Source organism: Lepidochelys kempii, chromosome 3 (assembly GCF_965140285.1).
Source record: "Lepidochelys kempii isolate rLepKem1 chromosome 3, rLepKem1.hap1, whole genome shotgun sequence".
Taxonomy (NCBI): domain Eukaryota; kingdom Metazoa; phylum Chordata; order Testudines; family Cheloniidae; genus Lepidochelys; species Lepidochelys kempii.
This window is the reverse complement of record NC_136382.1, coordinates 158289762-158300216: the sequence shown is the minus strand read 5'-3', so window position 1 is coordinate 158300216 and position 10455 is coordinate 158289762. Positions and strand designations below refer to the sequence as shown.

General features: G+C 45.2%; 1 protein-coding gene across 5 annotated transcripts in view; it reads left to right on the top strand.

Annotated features, from left to right (window-relative positions):
- The first annotated feature begins 802 nt into the window (after nt 1–802).
- The window catches only part of COQ8A (coenzyme Q8A), a 124543-nt gene continuing 114890 nt past the window's right edge, over nt 803–10455 (top strand). For 4 of the 5 annotated variants that reach the window (XM_073338683.2, XM_073338682.2, XM_073338678.2 and 1 more), the window contains exon 1: nt 803–893. The gene's annotated coding sequence lies outside the window, so the exon portion shown is untranslated. Of the gene's footprint in view, nt 894–1069; nt 1525–10455 lie in introns of those variants that run through there. The other variant, XM_073338677.2, reaches the window with a different exon arrangement.

The window sequence follows — 10455 nt, the reverse complement described above, 5'->3', positions numbered from 1 at the left end:
GCGAGCTCCATCCCTACTTTCCCTAGTGACACCTGTCTTTTTACCACTTTGCTCTCTCACCCTCGCTGCACTGATCTAGAATAACAGAATTTCCCCCCGTTTCAATCCATCCATAGGCTCTGTCTACATTTCAGCATGTCCCAGGGACAGGCTGACCAGCACCCTGTCCTCTCGACCTGCTGCTCAGGGGGGTAAAAACACCAGCAGCGGGGCTAGACTAGAGCGCTTGCTACCAGCGGGGGGGTCGAGGAGGGAGCTGCCCGGGCGTTACTGCTGGTGGTGGGGGATCGCCTCGCCTACACACGTAGCCGGAAATGCAGAGCCCGGGGGGCGGAGCGGGAGAAGCACTGGCTCGCAGCAAAGTCCCCGGCTCCCCCTGTCCGGCCCCACAACTGTGGCAGGGGCGGGACGCGGTCAGAGAGCGAGCCCTGCACACGCGGCAGCAGCTCCCGGCCGTGCAGAGGGTTTGGGGAACGTGGGGGTGGGCTGCAGGCGCCAATAGTTCGCAGTTGCATGCGGTGACCGCCCCCGCCCACCCAGGCGGCAGCCCTGCAGCCTCCTGCCAGCAGCCAGGGAGGCCCGCAGCAGAGCGGGGATTCACCCAGCACCGCCTCCCCATTGGCTGGGGCTGCCCCCGCCCTTTCCCCCTATTGGCGGAAACGCGGGGCGCACGGGCCCAGCACGCTCCGCTGGGCGTGGCTGGGGGCCGCCTCGCGCTCCCCCCCAAGCCGCTGCGCCGGGGAGGTGGTTGCAGCGGAGCCAATGGGCGCGCGGGGTGGGGGCGGGGCTGCGCCTGGCCTGGCGCCGCCAAGTTGGTAAACAAGCCCCGCGCCGCATGGGGCGGATGGGCAGGCGCGCGCGGCGGAGTCGGACGTGGCGTTGTGCGGGGGCAGGTAAACGGACGTCGCCCTGTCCCTCCGGGGCGGTTGTTTGGGGGATGTCTCCTCGCACGGGGCGAGCGGTTGGGGGAGGGGGGGGAGGAGTTGTGCCCCACCCCCCGCTCAGCTTCGGCATCCGCCTCTTCTGCCCCGCAGCCGCGGGGGGAGGGGTGCCCAGCCCTTCGCTGTGGGGGTGCCCGGGCCGTGCGGCTGTTACCCCCCTCGTCCCTCCTCCGGGCGGCCCTGGGCGCGCCCTTCACGCCGCTCTCCCGTTGCTGCGGCCGCTCCCCGCCCCGGGCCTCCTTGTTCCATCGGCTTTTTCATTTCGTGCCGCGGCTTCGCAGCGTCCTGGGCCCGCGGTGGCGGGTACGTGGCTGCGGGGCTTGGGGCGGCTCTGTGCCAAGTGCACCTCCGGGCTTTGCCAGGCAGGCGGGAGCCTCTGCGGGGAAATCTCGCGTGCGTGGCCGTGAGGGTAACGAGTTAAGCACTGGGCGGGTAAAGGCAGCAAAGCTCCATCAAGACCGAAAAGGTGGCCTCATCATGAGGCTGCAAACAGCAGACGCCAGGAAAAGGGGGGACGGGACGGGACGGGACCCAAAGCCAGTAATGTACATCCACAGCCGAGGGTCTTCAAATTATATCGAACGTAAGTGGGAACATGTTCTAGCGCCGCAAACAGTCATGGTGGGAAACCTTGAATTCCTCCACATTCACAGAGTACCCTTTCGCAGACACACGTGATTTTTTTTCTCTTCCCTTTGCAGCGGCTCTGCTCCCTTTCCAGTCCTCCTCCTTTTCCTTTGTGCCTCCTGTACAATTCAGTTGGTGTGGGGTCTGTTTGACCTTTGAGTGTTCTGGGGGCCTGATCCTACACATCGCTGACCTCTGTTCTTGGTTCTGAGCACCCTCAGATCTCCTTGACTTCAACGCTCTTTGAGTACACACAAGATCTTGTTCTTAGTCTTGATGGCTGTCTGAACTGTATTTTAGTGTAGAAAGAAACTTTACCTTACTGGGGCCATAATAAAGTATGACTAGTGCCACCAGTGGTGTTCTGAAGCCTTTGTGTTGTAGCCACTTGGCCAATTTTGACTTGTTTCTGGGGTTATCCAGTGTGGTACCAGTGGCCCTGGGGCTGGTAGTCTGCAACTGTGATATGTCCGTTACAGATTTGTAATGGAAATAAGATATCTAAGGGTTAAACTTTTTTCTTCTATTGGGTGTGTATCCAAGTAGAAGCAAACAGATTCTGATATGGCTTTATGGAAATGAGACTTGGAAAAATAAAACAAACACCAATCAACATTAGTTCAGAGCTCTTCATTTTAGAAGAGTGATGATTAAAGAACTGGGTTAATGTGCAGCATTAGCAATATATATCATTTGCCTCTTTATTAGGTAGAGGCTGAGAAATTATAACCATAAACAGTATTTAAAGTTATCATTTTTGACTGATTGCTAGTGGTAAAAAGGACCACACTTGGATATTGGACCTTAATGCATAGTGTTGCTTAACGTGTAATACAATTCAGAATTTGCTTAATGTTGGGCTTTTTGTATGATGCATTCCTTATACACACACACACACTGTTAGATCGGTTTGAGGTTAACCTTTGGGTTTGGGGCCCTATCTATGAGGTGCTGACTTCTGTTGCATGTGTTCAGCAGGGTTGGGGGGTGATCTTATTGTAAAGATCCTAGTGAAAAATGGCTTTTTTTTTCTATGTGGGAGATGGTTGTCCAATTAAAAGAAGCTTGTATATTCAGCCTAATTCCTCACATCATCTTTTTGGGGAAAGAGGAGTATCTGCTATCTCACTTCATATAGTATATGTTCTGGCACATTACCATTGTCACCACTATAGAAACTTGAACGTGCATCTCTTGCTGCATAAGTGTAACAGGGAGCCTTAGAAACCAGCCTATTTGAGGGTCATGATGTAACTTGATGAAGAAACTGATCCCTCCTTTGCATGATTCAGTGAAACAAGTTGCAAAGAGTTGTAAAAAAAAATTACTTTGTATTGGTGTCTGTTAGTTGGTTTAATGTGTCTTCAGACCAAAATGTGAATGAAAATGTAGGCCATTCAGTATTTATAAAACTTTCAAGAAAAATAATCCTATTTCATATACAAAGAATCTACATTTCTTTGGGATCTGTTATCTTGTGTAACAAAAATAAGCAGGAATTAATAGACCTACACTGATTTCTTCTGATAACCTTTTCAAAGGCGTTTTGGATATAGATTGTTTGCACTGTTGTTGTATCCATGTTCGTCCAGAATATTAGAGACAAGATGGGTGAGGTAATATCTTTTTATTTGACCAACTTCTGTTGGTGAAAGAAACAAGCATTTGAGCTTGCACACACAGGTGGTGGTCAGGTCACTAATTTGGATGTAGACCAGGGGTGAGCAAACTTTTTGGCCTGAGGGCCACATCAGGGTTGCAAAACTGTATGGAGGGCCGGGTAGGGAAGTCTGTGCCTCCCCAAACAGCCTGGCCTCTGTCCCCTATCCGCCCCCTCCCACTTCCCACCTTCTCACTGCCCCCCTCAGAACTTCTGACCCATCCAACAACCCCTGCTCCTTGTCCCCTGACCACCCACCCCTGGGACCCCCCTCCACCCCCCTCCCCTGCCCCCTGACTGACCTGACGCCTATCCACACCCCTGAGAGGTCCCCCGGGACACTCATGCCTATCCAACCCCCCCGCTCTTCACTGTCCCCTGACTTCCCCCTGGGATCCTCTGCCCCTTATCCAACCACCCCGCTCCTAGCCCCCTTACCATGCTGCTCAGAGCAGCAGGAGCTCGCAGCTGCCTGGCCGGAGCCAGCCATGTGCCCAGGGGCTGGGAGCTCAAGGGCTGGGCAGGAGGGCCCGACCGTAGTTTGCCCACCTCTGATTTAGACTGATTTTGTTTGCGCAGGGTTTACTTGAACTATAAACATTCGGATAAATGGATTGAAGTGCTAGCTATATTCACAATAGTTATTGACAGTCTATTCTAAACTGCTGAAATCTATGCTGCTGAGGCTGTGTATACACTTAAAATGCCATGGTGACAGCTGCTGTTACACTGAAATGCAGACACTCACTACAGTGGTGGGAGGGGTTCTCCTGTCACTATTGTTAATCCACTTCCCTTAGGTGCCATGTCTAGCACTGTCTACACCAGCATTTAGGTTGGCTTAACTATGCCACTCTCGGGTATGGATTTTTTGCATCCTTGGGTGACATAGCTGGATCGACTTAAGTTTTCGGTGTAGCCTGTTGTAACAAATACAGTTGAGTTTTTTAAATGATTTTTACTTGATAGTCTCTGATTGTCCTTAAAATATGTGTTATACAGTACCTTAAGTCTTCTGCCTTTCAGTAGCAGCCTTATGGAAAGTGTTTTGTACTCTTGGGTTCTTTAACTTTGCTGGGATGCAGTTCTTCAGTATTTTACAGTGCCCAGCAGTGAGCATTGGATTAGGTTTTAAGTATTGAATCCAAGAACCCAAAATTATTACTTCGGTATGGCATGGTGCTTGAGTATCATTGACTGCAGGATAAAAGAATTATCAGGTAGACTAGAAACATCCTGAGATGAAAAAGTTGATGACAAAGTGGTATTTGTCTCAGTAGAAACAAAATTCAGTGGTGTTTCTTGATTTGTCCTTGATATAGCAGGTTCTTTGACTGCTGCTGTTTCTGAGAAGATTGATGGAACAGTTTAACTGAAACTGATATAGTTACCACTGTGTGATTTTTAATTACTATCAGAGCAAACAACTCAAATTTCTTTTATATGTCACAGATGCTGTTTCTTTTACACTTTGTGTTTACTAGCAGTGATTTTGTAACCTTGAAAGCTCAGATAAAACCTGATTGTAGTATTTCATAGTACATTGTCCTCAGATATGCAGGAGAAAAATGGGTGACCTTCAGGGCTATAGCACAAAGGGCAAGTGGCAAGCAGTTTCTGCTTTGTTAAAATAGTGTGATAAGGACTAGAAAAGGTCAAAAGAGAAGGAGAGTTCTTTGTTTACCCTTTGACCGCTAGTCACTTTGTTTTGTTACTACTAAGAAGAACTGTATGTATATACAATAAGACTTCCAGCTACTCTGTGCTATGCAATGCAGTAGGGAGTGTTTCATTTGCAGTATTTAAAAGCAGACTAAAAATAGCCAAGTTTGAATGTGTGCAAAATGAGGAGAATTTTTTGGGGGCTTGCAGTCCTTCAAAATAGCCCTCCAAAAGGCAGGTGGCAGTCTGTTATTTCTTATCTTTTATTGGACCAACTTCTGTTGGTGAGAGAGACAAGCCAACAGAAATTGGTCCAATAAAATATATTACCTCACCCACCTTGTCTCTTGAATATCCTGGGACTAAGGTGGCTAGAACAACACTGCATATTTCTTATTATGTCTATCAGATTGTGTGCTTTTTCTTCTTGGTGTTAACTCTTGTTGAGGATTTGTAGAAAGTGACTGAGGGAGAATAGTTGGATCACTGCATTGTAGTTTCCCCAGAATTACCTAGCTGGTAGTTCACACAAAATTTGTTAGTAGCTATTGGGTCAAGTTCATTGTGGGTGTCACTCTGACTTCAGTAAAGTGGCACCAAGGATGGCTGTGGTCCAGTGTGTCTTCATGACCTGTTGTGTTAGTGTAGAATTCTTCTGTCAACCTACCTGCTACCTCTCAGGGAGGTGGATTACCTATGCCAATGGAAGAACTCCTGTTGGCGTAGGCACTGTGGCAGCGCAGCTGTGCTTCTGTGGCATTTTAAGTGTAGATAAACCTCTACTTTGTAAATGATATGAAACTCTAGCAGATTGCATTTAGACAAATTGACTTTGTCTTGAGCCAAGTTAAGACGTGACATGGCATGCAGTTTTGCCCTCTCTGCCCATAACCATGTGTCACCCGCCCCCCCTTTTTTAATGCTTTTGTTTTTTAATTGAGGGATAATCAGTGAACAGATGCATGTTGGTCTGCGTGAGAAAGATATTTAAATTATTTATAGAGCACCTCAAATGTGCAAGGCACTTTACAGAACATAGAAAACAGATGCTCTGAAGAACTGTTGTGTTTTATGATTACAGAACTTCTTGTTTAGAAATGTTATAAACTTAAATTTTGGGTTTTTTTTAATTGTTTACCTAACCGAATCAGAGTTTATAAGTAACTACCACCTCTGAGAAAGTGTGGAGATCCAACAACTTAAGCTAGCCACCCTAGAATATAACCGTTGAAACATAAAAATAAAGGTCTGCACATCACCCTTAGAGCATACAGATTCAGTACATGCAGACACAATGTGTATAGTCTGCATGCACTTGAGACAGTCATAGGGCTGTTTTGTGGTGCTAAAGGATGATGCTGATGTACAGTCAACATAGAGTTCTTCCTGTGTTCATGTCTCTCCCTGCCCTTCCTTTGCCCCTGCTGTTACTCCATTTTCTATGCCCAATTTAGGGCTTAATTTATTCAGTCTCACTGCTGTATTTGGATCGCTTCAGCTGTGTCGTCATCTCCCATCTCTTACCTGGGTCTCCTACCTGTGGCTCTGGCATGCTCTAATAACCTCTCATCCAGTATTTGTAACTTCCATACAGCTTCTGTTGTCTTCATTGTGGCAAATCCCAGCACACTGTGACATAAGACAGGTTTCAGAGTAGCAGCCGTCTTAGTCTGTATCCACAAAAAGAAAAGGAGGACTTGTGGCACCTTAGAGACTAACAAATGTATTTGAGCATAAGCTTTCATGAGCTACAGTTCACTTCATTGGATGCATCTGATGAAGCGAGCTGTAGCTCACGAAAGCTTATACTCAAATTTGTTAGTCTCTAAGGTGCCACAAGTACTCCTTTTCTTTTTGTGACATGAGTACATGTACATAAGGATCAGGGCTGTGAGAAGGGTGGAAGAGAAACTGTGGTGAGAGAAAACTAAGAGCAAAATGAGAATTTCTTTTTTGTTTTTAAGGCACTCTCTGGAAATAGACTCTCCACAAGAGACAGTCATCTGAATTAATCATATGTTTTATGCATATGGGCAAAGCTTATATTGATTGCGGGTGCATAGAAGGGAGGAGGCACAATTATAAACTCAACCTTTTTGAATATTTTAGAATTCCAAGACAGGAGTTTTTCAGTCTTGGCAAATGAGCAGTGAGATTCTGTGCTATGTTTCTTGGAGGTGCAGCATACAACTTGCGGCTCAGAGGAAAGAGGCATTGGAACACAAATGTATCTTTTTGCCATTTTGGCAGCCTTTGTATTCTGGGCTGCTCCTGGGGCCAAAATAATTCCTGGTGTAAAGTAAACAGCCCTGGAATTATTCTAAATTAGAGCAGTCCATCCTAGGCTACCCATGAGCAGTGACACTGACCAGAAGTCCTGTAGCCCTACCTGCTGTAGACCTAACTGTTGCACTGGAGCTTGTGAAGAGGCCTGCAATGCCTGCCGTTGGGGAGTTCTCCCCTGGCCACTATAGCGGTTTTACAGCAATATGTAAACTATTTTGGTATTAATACATAGCACTGAAGCTCTCTGTCTTCCAAGTGTTTTGTGCACGCTAATGCTCAAGACACCCCTGTGATTATATTCGTATAAATGAACAGGGAAACTAAGACAGAGAGGTTAACTAACTTGTCCAAGGTAAATATCAGAGCTGGAATTGGCACACAGGAATTTCTGGTTCCAGTAGACCAGATTTCCCCCTCTAAAAAGATGAAATTTGAGTATTTAGTTGGGCATTAAAACTGTGACTTATTTGACATGCAGGACCCTTAAGGCTTCCTTTTGACATAGCCCTGTATCCTATGCTTATGGTAATAAAGAGAACTTGTAGCAAAAACAGAACTGTACATTTATTGTAGGAGCTAGGACTCCAGTTTGCTAACGGGCCTATAAATAGGCAGCAGATCTTGTATGAATTATAAGAGGCTAAATTTGAACTTAATCCTAGCTTATGGGGCAAGTCTGGTTAGATATATGTACCTCTTGGATCGATGGTGAGAGGCTGGGGTAGCTGACCTTCTGTTCAGAATCATGATAGGATTATCTTCACCACATGGGCAGAGAATGTGTGCACTCCTATGAGTCCCACGCAGTATGTGTATGTAGGGCAGATGACTATATAAATTAGTAACGTATGATAAGATGTGTGGCTCTATCTTGTATGTCTGAGGGGTGTAGGCACAAGATCAAAAACTAAGTATCTTCCTACATCTGGTAAATCTAGGTGCCTGGTGCAGCTGCACATGACGTATAACTGCTCTTCATAAGTTACAGAACTCCAACCTGCATAGTTACACCTGATACCTGGTAGTCAGAGCCTTCAACCAATCAGAGGCTTCCTTTTATAGTACCATTGGTGAAATGGCTAGCAAATTGACCTGTTCTGTGGTTAATTTTTTGCTCTGTGGGTGGGTTATTACTGTACATTCAGAGATGTATTATCATTAATCACTTCACAGAGGAAAAGCTCCTATTTTCTCAGCAATCTATAAATTGTCTCATGTTACAGGGTATTTATTTCTTGGGTCTGAAGGACTCCAGGCTTGCTTCTGAAGTGTGCGTATAATGTATTAGTTTATAATCCCCATCCAGTACTGGGTGCTTTGACAAAGTTAAAACTCCCACCAAAAGAGAGCTTCTTATAGTATAATACACAGCCCCCAAAACATGAATTACCAGCTAATTAAGGAAAAATCCCTTGGTTATAAGCTGTATCCCACAACTTGGGGTTTGAATGGCCCTTCTGAGCTCTTTGCTACATGTTTGGAGTTTAGTACTCTGTAGATATGCAAGTTTCTGTGTTTGCTGAAGATAGGGAACTGAACTTTGATAGACCCTAAGTAGTTGGTAAAGAGATTTTTGTGGCTGGATAGAACTAATTTGCAAGGGATTGTTAAGCAATTTTTATATGAGAGGTTTGTGCTCTTAGCTTTATTTGAAATGTAGCTCCTGGGCTCAGTAAGCAGATCTTTCTCTTGAAACTGTCTTTCATTTGAAACAAAAATTAATTGAGACATTATGGAACAATTTCAATCAGCAGTGGTTTATAAAAAATCACTATTTTTGGCTGTAAATTATGGTGTCTGAAGCCTTTGTTCTCTTAAATTCTAGGATGCATAACTGACAAATGCAGAATAAAATCTTCATTTTTGTATAACTTTGCCTTAAATGTTACTGAAGGGACATAACTTGAAATCTGGTCAGTGTCAGAAAATGTGATAGTTTCAGATGCTACTCCTGGGTCCCCCTTCAAATCTATGTGGTTTTGCAGTTGTACTTTCCAATTTTTTAACGTATTCCCTTCCCTGTAGCTGCATGAAAGAGCCACAAAAACAGGGGAAACTGATGAGACTGTCTTGCAAACACATGTGAGTAACTTTAATCATGTGAGTAGTCCCATTTAACTCATTGAGTAAAGTTACACATATGAGTTTGTAAAATTGAAGCCTTAGCTTCCTATACAGTGGAAAGTGAATCAGACTATATATATTTCAGCGAACTGAAGAAATAGGAAAAATATGCTGTTTTTTCCCCCTAATCTTTGGTGCTCTCTACAACAGTAATAGGTGCCTAGATACTACGGTGACAGCCATATAACTACCTAGATAGAAAGACTTTCAGACCAGAATGTTTTTTTTCTTTGTTTTTTTTTAAATTGGAAGTGCCTGTTTAAAGTGATAAACCTTTCCAGTGCCCACACACCACTTCAGTGTAGCTAGAAATTATAGTTACTGGGTAGGGGAATAGGCAGTTGATACACAATAGTGCTCCCTAAGACTTATAGGGACAGACTGATTGCTTGAGAAATTAAATTATTGGCCCCGCTATGCAATAGAGTGCTGTGACACACAGCCTTTGTCCTGTTCTCAGCAGAATTGCTATTTCGTTATTGGGTTAGGACTGCTTTCTTGGTGGTGGTGAAGTTCCTAAAATGTGTGGTGAAGTTCTGGCTGTTGAAACACGAAATGGTACAAATGGTTTTGTTGGTAAACATACAATTACAGTATATGAGGCCAGTTGGAAAGTGAGGTCCGTCCTCCTTAATGGAAGGAATCAAAGCTTGTGAGGCATGACTGGTCCAGATTTCAGGTGCAGGGCTCCTACCTTTTAGAAGGGAAGGGGAATAGATTGCTTGTGATAGCCTCCTATCTTCTTGCCTGGGGAAGCTGCTGCTGCTGCAGGGCCCAACTGATGTGTGAGATTCATACAACTTGTTTTATGGATTCCTGGAGAAACTGAGAATAGCTTCAAACTTTATCTTTGCAGAATAGTCTATTTTAAAATCTTGATTAGAACAATAGAAGCACAAAACTATTCATGTGTCTTCCCAGTGTGAAACTTTGAACTTGGGGAAACAAATGTTTGTGATGCATGGGCCAAATTCTGTGCTGACTTACACACCTACTGAAATCAAATGAGTTACACCAGATTTGTCCCAGTGGAACTGAGAGCAGAGTTTGGGCTGTAGAACTTGTATTAGCAGGGTACGTGCAGTGTGTCAGGAGGGTACGTGCAGTGTGTCAGGAGGTACTGAGTGCAGTAAGTGGCCTATAATGAAGTGAATG